Consider the following 12,331-nt stretch of genomic DNA (forward strand, 5'->3'; position numbering starts at 1 on the left):
GGAATGAACATTCTTCAGAAATTGCATCTGTATTTGAGAACATTTGATGATCTGGCCCATAGTTCTCTAACCTGTACAGGCATCAGAATCACCAAGGGTGCTTCAAGAAAAAGGTCACAGGGCTTCATCCACACACACACACCCATTTCACTGAGTCAGTAGCTTGGGGGGTAGGAAGCAGAGGGCTGTTGATTAGTATGTGTAAACATTCCCTCCTTGGGTCTACATCTGGTAATCACTGACCTAGCCAACAGCCATTATGTAAATGATACGTAAGTATTGACATACATCTACCGTTTTCAGCTTGTCTAAACTGTTCAGAGTCTGAGTTGAAGGTAACCTGATTTTTCTTTTTGAACTTCATAAAAAACAGTGAGTGTGCTTGTATATTTAGGAGCAAAAGATAGTCTCCACCTGGCAAGGTCTTTTTAAAGCTATGCTCCATCCTGGGATGTGTGCTCACAAGGTGGTAAGGGAAGCGAAGGCATCTGATAAACTATCAGTCAGTGGGGTCATAGTGTCACTGAATCACCCATGAATCAGCACTGGCATTTCCTCACCTGCCCCAGGAGGTGGGGACTGGCCACCTTTGTGCTGGCTTGTCTGCCTTTATGCTTTTCTGAATATGCAGATCCAGCACAGTACTTGGTTTTTAATTATATGTATATATATATATATATATGTGTGTGTCTATATATATATATAGCTACCTACCATGTTACTAAATTAATTTTACAAATATCAGCAAATGCCTAGTTAAGGCTCCTGTCTGTCAACCGTGATGACGACACAGAAAGGCTAAACTGAACATTTTATAGTTTGCCTTCATCAGACCCCTCAATTAAACTTCCTGCCCATCCCTAGAGATGGACCAGCTAGTAGCATTGCTTCCATTGTTTAGAAGTTCTAGGAGTTGAAGGTAGATGATAGTTTAACCTATAAATTTAGGCTTTTCTTAATCAGCATTGGAGAACACCAATGAAAAAAGTTATATCCCTTTGTCCATAGAACCTAATTCCCATGAGTGGAATGTTCTAGCAAAGAAAATCTTCCTTGATATAAAAGCATCTAGAACTTCCTAGATCAGGAGTACTTTTGGTATTTGCACATTTAAGCAATTCCATACCCGACTGCAAGTGTGAAGACATCATGGGTGATTCCTTGGGTCCAGTAGCACATCATCTTATTTAGAGCATGATTATCTTGAGACTAACGAGCCCTCTCTCTAGAAATGCACAAATTAGGGGACCAGGGGTAATTCCTCAAATGTGTCTATGACCCCAAGTTAAGACTGGCTAAGTCTGCCACAACTTTCTTTAGGGAAACATGCTGGAAAGCAAGGATGCAATTTTTTTCATATGGATTCGCAAAGCACTAGTTTCACACCTGTATCACATTAGTGTAAGCACTAGTATCACATTATTATTAATAATGGTCGAAAAGTACCATCTACAAGACTTCTAGCCAGTCTTCTCACACTTGTACCACCTTTGACAGTTCTATAATTTTTATTGAAGTAATATGTATCTCTTGAGTGTGCTTTTCAGAAGTACTTAAATTTGGTATCACAAGTACCTGAGACAATGGGAGCAGCAGTTAGAATAATAAACAAGTTTAAATCCATACCTTCAGAATAATACTATATAAAAAAATTGGTTTTGGAGTGTTTCAGGAAACCAACTTACTACCTAGAAAACTGATAAAGGAAAAAAACAAGCATTTATTGCACCCTTGTCAAACCACGTCAGGGTAACCAAACTGAGCAGGGGAAGGTTTTCCTCACAGCAGTCGCCCAGCCAATCAGTGAAGAAGGAATGACAGAACATCATTTTGTAAGCCCTCACGAGCACTTGGACCTGGGTGTTGGTTCATATGGAACGCGAGACACGACGTGCCTCCTGATGCAAGTGCACACTGCCACCTAAGCCATCTTGCCAAGAAAATCAGGCTGAATTGTGACAGCAGGAAACTCGAAGACAAATGACATAGTTTCTTCAACAAAATAAAACCATAAAAGAGAAACATCAATGACTTAACAGACATACCAAACAATTGCAATGTATGGACTTAGCTCCTAAAACAAACTTTTATATAAAATAAAACAATCCAGAAGTACCCAGTATTGATGATATTTGTAGTCCAGTAGTTAGGTTTTCATGTGTGATGGCAGCAGTATGATTACAGTCCCTTTAGAGACAAATACTGGAACATCAGTGGATAAAACTGTATGCTGTCTGGGATGTCCTTCAAATAATGGAGCAAGAAGAGCATGATTGGGGATAAAAGTGAAACAAGATTGGTCGTAAATTAAGAATTGCTGAATCCAGATGAGATGTAATGAGAATTCATTATATTTTTTGCATCTTTTTGTATGTTTGGAACTTCTCATTTAAAAAAGTTGAAAAGGTAAAAAGCTAACCTTTTCAAACAGTAAGGCTTCTCTCTCACTTACCAACTTTACATTTCCCTGTATGGCCCTGGAAGATGACTGGTTAGCCAGAGACGGGTAAGATTCCTCAAGGGAGGAACAACCTAAGACAGGCACAGTCGCAGGGGGGTCATCAGGTGAGAAATTGGGGATCAACAGAGGTGAGGCTTAGAACCTCACCCCCACTGTTCTGAGAGAAATCTTCTGCGTACGTGGATGTTTTATTGCCTTTGTCTAGCTTGGATTAACACATAGTCTACAGGCACACACCTGATCATCTATATTTGCTCTCTTACAACACTAAACTATGTTTTCTACCTTTATCTTGTATCTACCTACCACTTCAGCATTTTATTAAAAATAATAATAATAAAGAGAGAAATGTGGTATCCACATATAAATCAAGTATAAAAACCAAATGAGTATTCATATTTGAACTGACTGTTTATAGTTCATAATGCATGAGCAAAACCGAAAGTTTCTGTGATGACTGCCCTTGTACTGTTCACTATGTAACTTATTCACTATGTAAGAATTTGTTCTCCATGTAAGAACTTGTTTGTTATGCCTCAGAAGATTGGAGACTGACGAAAATTAGGCTTGGGGTGTATTAATGATTGTGCATTGAGCATTGACTCCCCTATACAGAATTTTATTGTCGTTAACAACCATTTGATCAATAAATATGAGAGATGCCCTCACAAAAATAAATAAATAAATAAATAAATAAATAAATAAAAAAGGACAGACTTCCAATGGTAAAATAAATAAGTAACTGGGATGTAATGTATAGCATAAGGAATATAGTCAAGATATTGTAACAGCTTGGTAGGGTGATAGCTGGAACCTAGAATTATGTATATAAATGTTTTATCACTGTGTTGTACACTTGAAACTAATGTAATGTAATACTGTGCGTCAACTACCCTTCAATAAAAAATAATTATTTAAAAAAAAAAAAAGTTGAAAAGGAAAAGAGCTTATAAAATATCAAGTATCTAGAAAGTTTCCAATCTCTCAACCTCCTAATTCCCCAAACCCCAGCCATCACTTTTCAAACTAAAGGCAGAATGTTCATCAAATACAGCAGCATTTGCTATCTACCACCGCACAGAAACTCAAACCTCTTGCTTCAATTCGATGCTCATACTCTGTCTCTTATAGCTTGGCAATCGTTTAATTCATATGACCCCTGTCCATCCTCTACTTTCCTTTTCCCTAAATCTCCCTCCGTCTGTCCCCTGATCCTTGGCCCGCCCCTTTTCCTCTAACACACACTCATGCTGCCCTTGGTGAGCCGGGGCTGGGTGGCAGCAGGTATGTTCCCGCTCCCCCAGTGGAGCAACCCCGTGCAGCCCGACCTGACAACTTCCAGCAAGGGCCAGTGTGTTAATGACATGCCTGTTTCTTAGGGAGGAGAAACCATTACAATAGTGTTTGTGCTATTGAGGAGACCAGAAGGTAGGCAAATTAACTACATTCAAAGAATTCGGATAATCTCCCGCAGAAGTCAGATTTTTCCACTGCTGCTGCCTCTCAGGGAAGAGCAGGTTTTTGATTCCCTTCTGCCCTGGACAAAACAGATGGATGAATCAAGTTAGGCCTAGAGACTCAGAGCATTTAATCTCATCCCCTCTTTACCAGCTACAGCACCTAAAATCTAAAAATGTCCAGTGACTTTCCCAAGGTCACACACAGACTTATGTGTGGCACAGCTGGAGTTAAAGGCAGCTATGTGCCAGGCCTGTGTGTGTGCCACTGAAGGCACTGCCCCAGCTACCAGCCTGCTGTAAAGTTTGTCTTAGTTCACCTTCCTTGTCAACTTCTGCAGAGAGACCTTGAGGATGAGAATATTGTGGATAGAGAGTATCAGGGACAGTCATACCTTCCCCCACTGAATAGGCAGCTGGTAACACCCAAATCTTTAGACAGCACTACAGAAACATTTCATTCTGTTTCCAGAAGCTAAACACTTCTCAAATTAGAAACAAAAAATCAGAGTTCTTTCCATCTGCTTGAGCCCTTACACTTTTCAAAGCAAGCATCACTTTTACAGGGACTCTGAGATGAGCAGAATGCGCTCTGTTTTCCTGGCTGTACAGATGCAGGCTCAGACTGTAAGTCTTACCCAAGGCCACAAAGCTAGCAGTTCACAAAGATGGAACTAGACACTAGGCTCCAACCCAGTGTACATTTCCCCTCTCACAGTGTTCATGATGGGTACCCCAAGTTGTGTGGGTGGGAGAGGAGTGTTTTCCAGCTGGGCTCTACAGCCCAGAGGGGAGGCTGGCAGAGGGCATCCCTCACAGCCCTATAGTGTTGTGCACTGACCCGTCCGTTCCAGGACAGCTCGTGGGCTATTTCTGTATGAAATGGAGGAGAGTGGTGCAGGGTTGGCAGAAGCAGGGGTGAAGGGCAATGGATGTGACCCCCTCTTTCCCTGGTTTAGATCATGGGAGGGTTGGCCAGGTTCTGCAGCCCATTGTGGGATGGATATTCCTGCACACCCTGGCTTGCCCTGAGAAAGCCTCAAATTAGAGACCAGTCAGGTCCAGCCCTGAGACTACAGGGTATTACTGAGCACCGAAAGGAAATGAGCCCTCAGCCATGAAAAGACATGGAGGAACCTTAAATGCACATCCTAAGTGAAAGAAGCCAGTCTGGAAAGGCCCATACTGCACAGTTCCAACTCTTTGACATTCTGGAAAAGACAAAGCTGTGGGGACAGTAAGCAGTTCAGTGGTTGCCAGGGATGGAGTTCAGAGTGGGAGGGAGGAACAGGCAGACACACAGGAGTTTAGGGCCTTGAACCCAAAATGACAGGCACATGTCATTATGCATTTGTCCAAACCTACAGAATGTGCAACACCAAGAGTGACCCCAGTGTCATCGCCTTGGTGTGACAATGACATGTCCATGCAGGTTCATCAATTGGGACAAATGTACCAACTGGTGGGCAGGGTTGATGGGGGGCTGTAAGAGAGGGGGGACAGGGCAATCTACAGGAATGTCTGGGAAATCTACACTTTTCACCTTATTTAGCTATGACCCTAAAGCTGCTCTAAAAAAATAAAGCCTGTCCATCACGAGTAGAGGACAGAGCAAGTTCAGGACCCAGGAAGGAGGGTGACATTGTCAGCAGCACCCCAGTCTGGGTGGGGAGAGAAGCTCCTCGCTGCTTTTGGATCCCCCACTCAGTTGAGTGTCAGACTCTGGCCGAGGCCCACGGCCTTTGCATCTGCCCCTCCTCATCTCTGCGTCTGGTGGGACAGGGGCCAGGCCGCCTCCTCTGAGGTCAGACACAGGGACCCTCCTCTTCCCACCATACAGTGGTGCTGGGCTGCACCTCCAGTTCTCCGCCCAGCAAGTCTGAGCCATGAGATCTGAGGGCCATGCTGCCCCTTTCGTCGGATGCATTCCTCTGTCCCCTCCAGGTCCATCCTCTGTAACTCAAACTAGTGGTTGAATGTGACAGAAGAGGTTGGTGTCTGTCCTCCCTGCGCTGCAGGAAACTGCAGCAGGGCTGGGAAACATTCTGTTATCTGACATTACGTACTTTTGCCAAACATCAAGCACAGACCCTGGCGGGCTCCCAACACACCCTGCCCATGGGGCCTGTCAGGGTGCTCTTCATCTTGGGTGGCTTCCAGGTGCAAGCTCAGCCCTCAGCTCCCCACGCAGCTGTCCAAAGAAACATGTGGCATCTGTGATGATGGGGAGGGAGAAGGAGGAAGGCTGCAGGCGTAAGTGATGTCACGAGGCAGGGGGCAGGCGGGTGGGCCCAACAGACTCAGTAGGTCCTGGGGGAACAAGGCACAGGTTGGAACTGAGTCCCTGTTGTCGACCCTTTCGGGTGCACAGGGCAAGAGGGAAGCACCCACCCAGCACAGGACCTCTGGCCCAAAGGAGTACGTGATTTCGACCACAGGATAACCCTTGCTGACCACACACAAGACAAACAGCACGTTACTTTTCCACAGCATCACGGTCTAGTGCATTTGCAGGGCAGCACACGTAGCTGAAAACTCTGCACTGCCTTCACTTTCCAGTCCAGGCGGGCCCACAGATGCTGCATGCTCTCAGACCTATGAGGGCAGACCGATGCCCGTGGGTAGTACACTTTTCCAAAACAAAGGAAAACGACACATAGGCCGAGAGATACACAGTCCTGCACACCCTGGGAGCTGCTGGGAGGGCTCCCTGAAACCATGGAATCATGTCTGCCAAAGGGAACAGCATGAAACAATCTTTCCACAAATGGAAATAGTGTGTCATTCTTACAGGCCGGCCCTCCAGCGCTGCCCTTCCCGAGGACTTCCCCACGAGCTCCCTAGTTGGCAGTGACAAACAAGGGCAGCCGTGGCACCTCCTACCAAGCAGCGCACATTCAAAGGATGTTTCCCATCCAGTGACTCTGGGAGGTTCTGAAATCAGAGCACATGGGGAAAATGACACCGTGGCCTATCAGCACCCAGCACCTCGAGTCCCCGTGAGCCAGGCTGGGACGGCTCCACCTTTTGCTCACATGCTTCCCTCCCTGGAACTCTGTCCCTCTGGCTGCTGTCTCCCACTGCCTGGTGACCTCATGCTTCTCCTTCAGGACCGTGCAGAGCCCCACCTGTTGTAGGCAGCCTACTCTGATCCCTGTACACCCATTGCTCCCACTTGGCCCCCTCACCCCACCAGGTGTCTGTTTCTGACCCCATGACACTGACCTCTTCCCAGGCTGAGTGTCACTATCTCTGCTCCTCTGTAAGCTTCTTGATCTTCGTGTCCCAAGCACCTACCACTTTCATGACACAGAAAATGTGCTCAAATGTATTTGCTGAACAAACCAGACAGGCTAAACTATTTCAGTTCTGTGTTCTCAAGAGTTGATGGCACAGAGAACAGACTGATCAAAGACACACAGACTTTCAGACCAGCAAGGGCCCTATTGTCGCCAGCTCTCCAGATGGCCTCCAGGGATCCTGAGAGCTCATGCATCCGCCACTCCCTCCCATAATGTAATCTGGGCTGGTCTCCATGACCGACAGAATAAGGTGGATGTGACAGGGTGTGATTTCCAAACTGCCTCTGCTTGCTCTGCCCCAGGTCACTCACAGTGGAGGAAGCCCGAGGGTGGGTTGTAAGGACCCCCAGGGTTGCCTGTGGAGAGGGGCCCAGGGTGAGTTGCTGGGCCCCTGCCTCAGCCAGCACCAGCTTGGCCACTGTGTGGGGGAGCCCTGGGGAGCGGCCCCTCCAGCGCAGGGTCAAGCCTTCAGAGGCCGCAGCCTCGTGAAAGATCCTGAGCCAGAGACATTCGCTGCATCGCTCACAGAGAAATCATGAGGTGGTGCATGTTTGTGACTGTGTTAAGCTACAGGGTTTTTATATCATCGGTTAGGCAACAAGCACTAATAAATGACCTGATAGCTCGGCTGAGTTAAAGCTCTCATGGGGAGACCCATGGGGGAGCCCAGACTCCAGGAGCTCCTCTGTGACCTTGCTTTTGGACCAAACCAGAGGAATGAATCAATTTCAGGAGGAGTAACCAAAGCTCATCTCCCAGGGCGCAGAGGAAGGAGCAGGTCTCACAGACATTGCCCAGGCGTGGCTCCAGTCTCTGTCCTGAGGCTCCCAGCCTACATCCCAGGGGACAAAGCGAACAAGCTGACTTTGGATGCCGTGGTCCTACTCAGGGTCTCTTGATTTTAAGCAGGGTAACTGACTTGTCCATGCCGTTCAGCTGGAGCGTGGCCCTGAGAACCGGGCAGGGACCCCGGCTGCAGCCTGGTCTGCTCGGGCTGCCGTGCCCCTCAGAGGCGAGAGAGCAGGCCATCTCATTTTCTCCTCCTCTGCTTTTTGCTTCCTCTCTTCCCCTGCCTCTGTCTCCCACACAGAATGTTCCTGATCATCTGAATCCTAGACACATACCAACAATTCATGCTTGGTAGGCACGTGAGCATGATGGTGGATAACAATGCCCAGTGCCCACCACCTGCACACAGTGTTCCTGCCACACATCATACCACCCTACACATCCAAGCCCTGTCACATACCCCATACATTGTACCACCCTACGCCCACCAAACAGCCGCACCCTGGGTCTTGGTAGGTGAAGGGCAGAGGCCTAAGCCCAAGCCAGAGGCCAACAGTGCCCTGTAGACTGTGGTGCAGGGCTGCCTCCCCCTGCTGCCTTCCTCCGCTGCTCTCAGGCCCCAGGTCACCAGTCTCCCCATGGGCTCCCTGAAGGGGCAGAAGAGCATCATCGTGGGCTGACCTGAGTCCCACCTGCTGCCGGCCTTGACTGGGCAGGCCCAGCCAAGTAACCATGCCTGGGGAGAGTGCCACACAGCTGGAGCCCCCAGTTCCACAGGGGATTCCCAAAGGTGACCTTCATCTGCCAGGTCATCCTCATCATCCGTAGTCAAGTCTGCACCGGGAAGGCCTCTGTAGTGAGCGACTGCTGCTGCTTCATGCACATCAAGGAGGCGACAATCACCATGCATTCCTCCCCAGTTGTAATTCTATGCATGCCCCCAAATGCCTTATTGCTCCCGTTTAGCTGCTTTATTTTCACAAGTATTTCCTCTTACTGTCTCATAAGAAAATGGCCAGAGAGGTATTTTCACTGACTTTCAGAGTAGGGATTGGAGTGATCTGACCTAAACTCAGAGGCTAAGTATTCTTGAAGTTTACTTTGGGGAGTATGGTGGGCATGCAGCAGACATCTCAAAAGAGACTGACAGTGACCCTCAGCAGCTGAGCCTCCCCACCTCCCACAAGAATATGATGGGGACACATGTGCTGTACATGTCAAGATGCCACGAATGGACATAGCAAATGGGGGCTTCAAATAATATCCGCCCCAAGTCAGGATCTCAGATGCACTGCTCAGAGTGACAGGCACAGGTCTGGCCTCTGCAGGGGCACAGCTGCGGGACTGGCTTCCTGACGGTGTTGAACAGCTCTCCTGGGAAATGCCTGCGCAGCCAGCTCTTCCTGAACTCATTGTACAAATCCCAACTCGTGAAATAAACTCACGCAAATCAATGAACACTTCTCTCCTCCGACCTCTGCATGAGGTTTTTTTGTTTTTAAGTTCTTAGATTTTTCATCCTTTCATGACAAAGCAGCACAATCACCACAGATAAAGTAGCCGCAGAATCTTCATGCCTGTGTTGCCCAGTCTCCAGCTCTCTTTATGCCAGCACCAGCACAGGCCTTGTATCCCCCGGCCCTTTCCTATAGTTTTGCCATTCCTGTCGCTGTTTCCTTAAGGCCTTTCCTCCTGGGACAGCCCAAGTCTCACAGGTCTGTATTAGGGTTCACTTTGTTTTGCATAATCCAAAGAATCGTAACTCACACCAAAGTGAGCTGCCCCACCACCATCAGTGGGGGCTCTGAACGCAAATAGAAAGCAGACATCCGGGGTGGGCCTGTGTGCTTTGGCTCGCTGTCCCCAATGTCCCTCTCAGGCGCTGTTGCCTTCCCAGGCTGAAGGACGTCCATGACCATTGCTTCCACTGAAGTAGCCACCTGATCATGAACTTCCCAGCCCAGACAGTTACTGTGTCAATCATGGTAGCAGTGGATCTTCAGGCAGGCAGGGAAGAGAAAAGGGGCTTGTGTTTTTAAAGTCCTAAAATGTTTGAACCCCACTGAAATGGTGAGCTCAAAGGAACTAAAGAAATTTACACAAGCTTAAGTTAAGGAACGTTCCCCAGCAATTTAGCCAAAACTGTGTGATAAAGTAAAAGCAATCGACCCGGCAGTATTTTCGTCAAGACTCACTTTCTAGGATGCTAACCACTGGAGGCCTCAGACTGACACCCCCCCCTCGCCCTCCTCCACAGAAAGCTCTCTGTCTTTAGAAATGCAAGTTCACACTACTAAGTACAAGGGATAGCTGACAGCCCCCTAATGGTCTCTCGTTCATGCCACTCAGAGCTCTCCCATTTCACTAAGAAGCCAGCTCCAGGTCCAGCATGGTGGCATCAGCTTCACAGCCCTGGCAGCTCTGTCATCTTTCCCAGGTTTTACCTGGTAATCATGGGAAAATCCCTCACCCTCTGAACCTCCACACTAGACTTCCGTCTAGACTTCTATGAACACTAGAAACTTCCAGAATTGACAACCTTAGCTCCTGACTTCAGGTCTACGCAGGTCTACCACATGGTCTGCCTGCTGTCCTCATGTCTTGATTTCAGTCTTAAATCCTTCCTGCCTCTTAAATCCCAACCTTTCTAGACCTGAAGGATGGTTAGCTCTCTCTGCTTCCCTTACTCAGGCCAAACTGTGCCAATTTCTGAGCAAGCACCTGCTCTGGGGTGGATGGAAATCTACAGGCCATGAGAGAAAAAGAGGCCCCCAGTGCTCTTCTTGATGAACAAAAACAGAAGTTTTGAGGCCTCAAGGAATTTTGAAACCCTTTGGGGAAACCAATCTGAAGATTTGGCAGCTGTATCATAAAAGTTCCCTTTTGTGGCTGCAGCCAAATTTTGGCCACCAGCTTGAGTCCTGAGCTCCCCCAGGCTTGCAAAAGGGACAGAAGGCACCTGGTGGTGTGGCCCTTCCCAGGAGCCAGCCCCTCAGCCTCGGGTCCTCCCTGGAGTCTGCAGGTGAAGTTCTTCACCTGCGTCCCTCACCATCTCTGCTCCGTATCCCAACCTGCAGCCTGAAGCTCTCTCATGCCCATCCACATCACAGCCTCTCTCTAAGGACTCTGTCAAGCCCAACACCTCCAGGCCAGGGTCCCTTCCTCAGCACCACAGGCAATTTTGGTAACACCCATGTTTCCAAAGGCATCACCATCTCAGAGCCACCATCACATCGTGTGCTTTTTATGCCACTCCTTCTGAATATTTTTTAATCTGCATGTTCTTCATTTAGTAAATGTATTTTAAGTCACCATTTTATATGCCATGATTGTAAGTGGTAAACCAGCATCCTTGCCATAAATAGAAGGAAACAGTAAGAGCCAGAGTCTCGGACACCAAATGCTATTACCAAGTCCCACTGGGGTCCTTCGTCTGTGGAAGGGGGCCATGGGAGGTGGTTCACTCTAACCTTTGTTACGTTTGCCAGCTAAGTCCTAACATCATTACTAGTATCATCAATTACACGGATCTCAAACTTTAGCCAAAATTGGACTTAGAGATCTCTGGGGTCCCTTCTAGAGAGACCAGTTTAATTATCCATTTTTCTCTCTTTCTTTCTCTCCTCTCTTTCCAGCTGCTATTATAACATACATACGTACACCATAGCATACAAAGGAATACAATACTCTGTCCTGAACACGTCTGAAAAGCCTTTCTTCGGCCAGTGCCAGCCCTCAGAACAAGGGACCAGCATTGTTTGGGGAGAGATAACAGTCACCAGCCTTCCTCCCCCTGGCCCTGACAGACACCATGGTGGTTCCTGACAGGAAGCCCCCTTCTTCCTCATGGAAAACCCAGAGAAGGGAGTAGAGCAGCCCCTGAGAACTTGGCCCAATTCACAGAAGTGAAACAGGCCCATCACCTAATTCCAGGTCTGGGAGTCTGGGGTTCTGAGCACCCCTGACAGGGAGTGGAAGCCTGAAGGATACTCATACCAGGGCCTCTTCCGGTTGCGTTTACTCCATGTTTTGCCAGGTCCAATGTGGTTTCCACACTTATACCTAAATAAAGGTTGCACAGGAAGAGGCATTGCTACGTCTGTGTTCCAAACAAGAAAATCATAGCCAAGAGGCTTGGCCTGAATGACGGGAACAGGGGTCTTTGCCTCTGCCACACCCAAGGGTACAGCTGAGCTACTTATAGAGATGGGTGCATGCGCCAAGCGCCAACCTGAGCCATCCCTGCCAACAGCGCTTCTCAGTTCAGCCAAGAACATCTGCGCCTCAGGGAGGCGGCAGGGCCAGGCCATGAGTGAGGACCC

At 48.0% G+C, this 12,331-nt stretch overlaps 1 long non-coding RNA gene across 1 annotated transcript in view; it reads right to left on the reverse strand.

Annotated features, from left to right (window-relative positions):
* Nucleotides 1-295: 295 nt before the first annotated feature.
* LOC118912362 (uncharacterized) overlaps nucleotides 296-12,331 on the reverse strand; it is a 43,511-nt gene continuing 31,475 nt past the window's right edge. Inside the window, exon 2 of the long non-coding RNA XR_008996339.1 lies at nucleotides 296-424. This is a non-coding gene — a long non-coding RNA (uncharacterized LOC118912362). The remainder of the gene's footprint in view (nucleotides 425-12,331) is intronic.

This window comes from Manis pentadactyla, chromosome 3, assembly GCF_030020395.1.
Source record: "Manis pentadactyla isolate mManPen7 chromosome 3, mManPen7.hap1, whole genome shotgun sequence".
NCBI lineage: Eukaryota > Metazoa > Chordata > Mammalia > Pholidota > Manidae > Manis > Manis pentadactyla.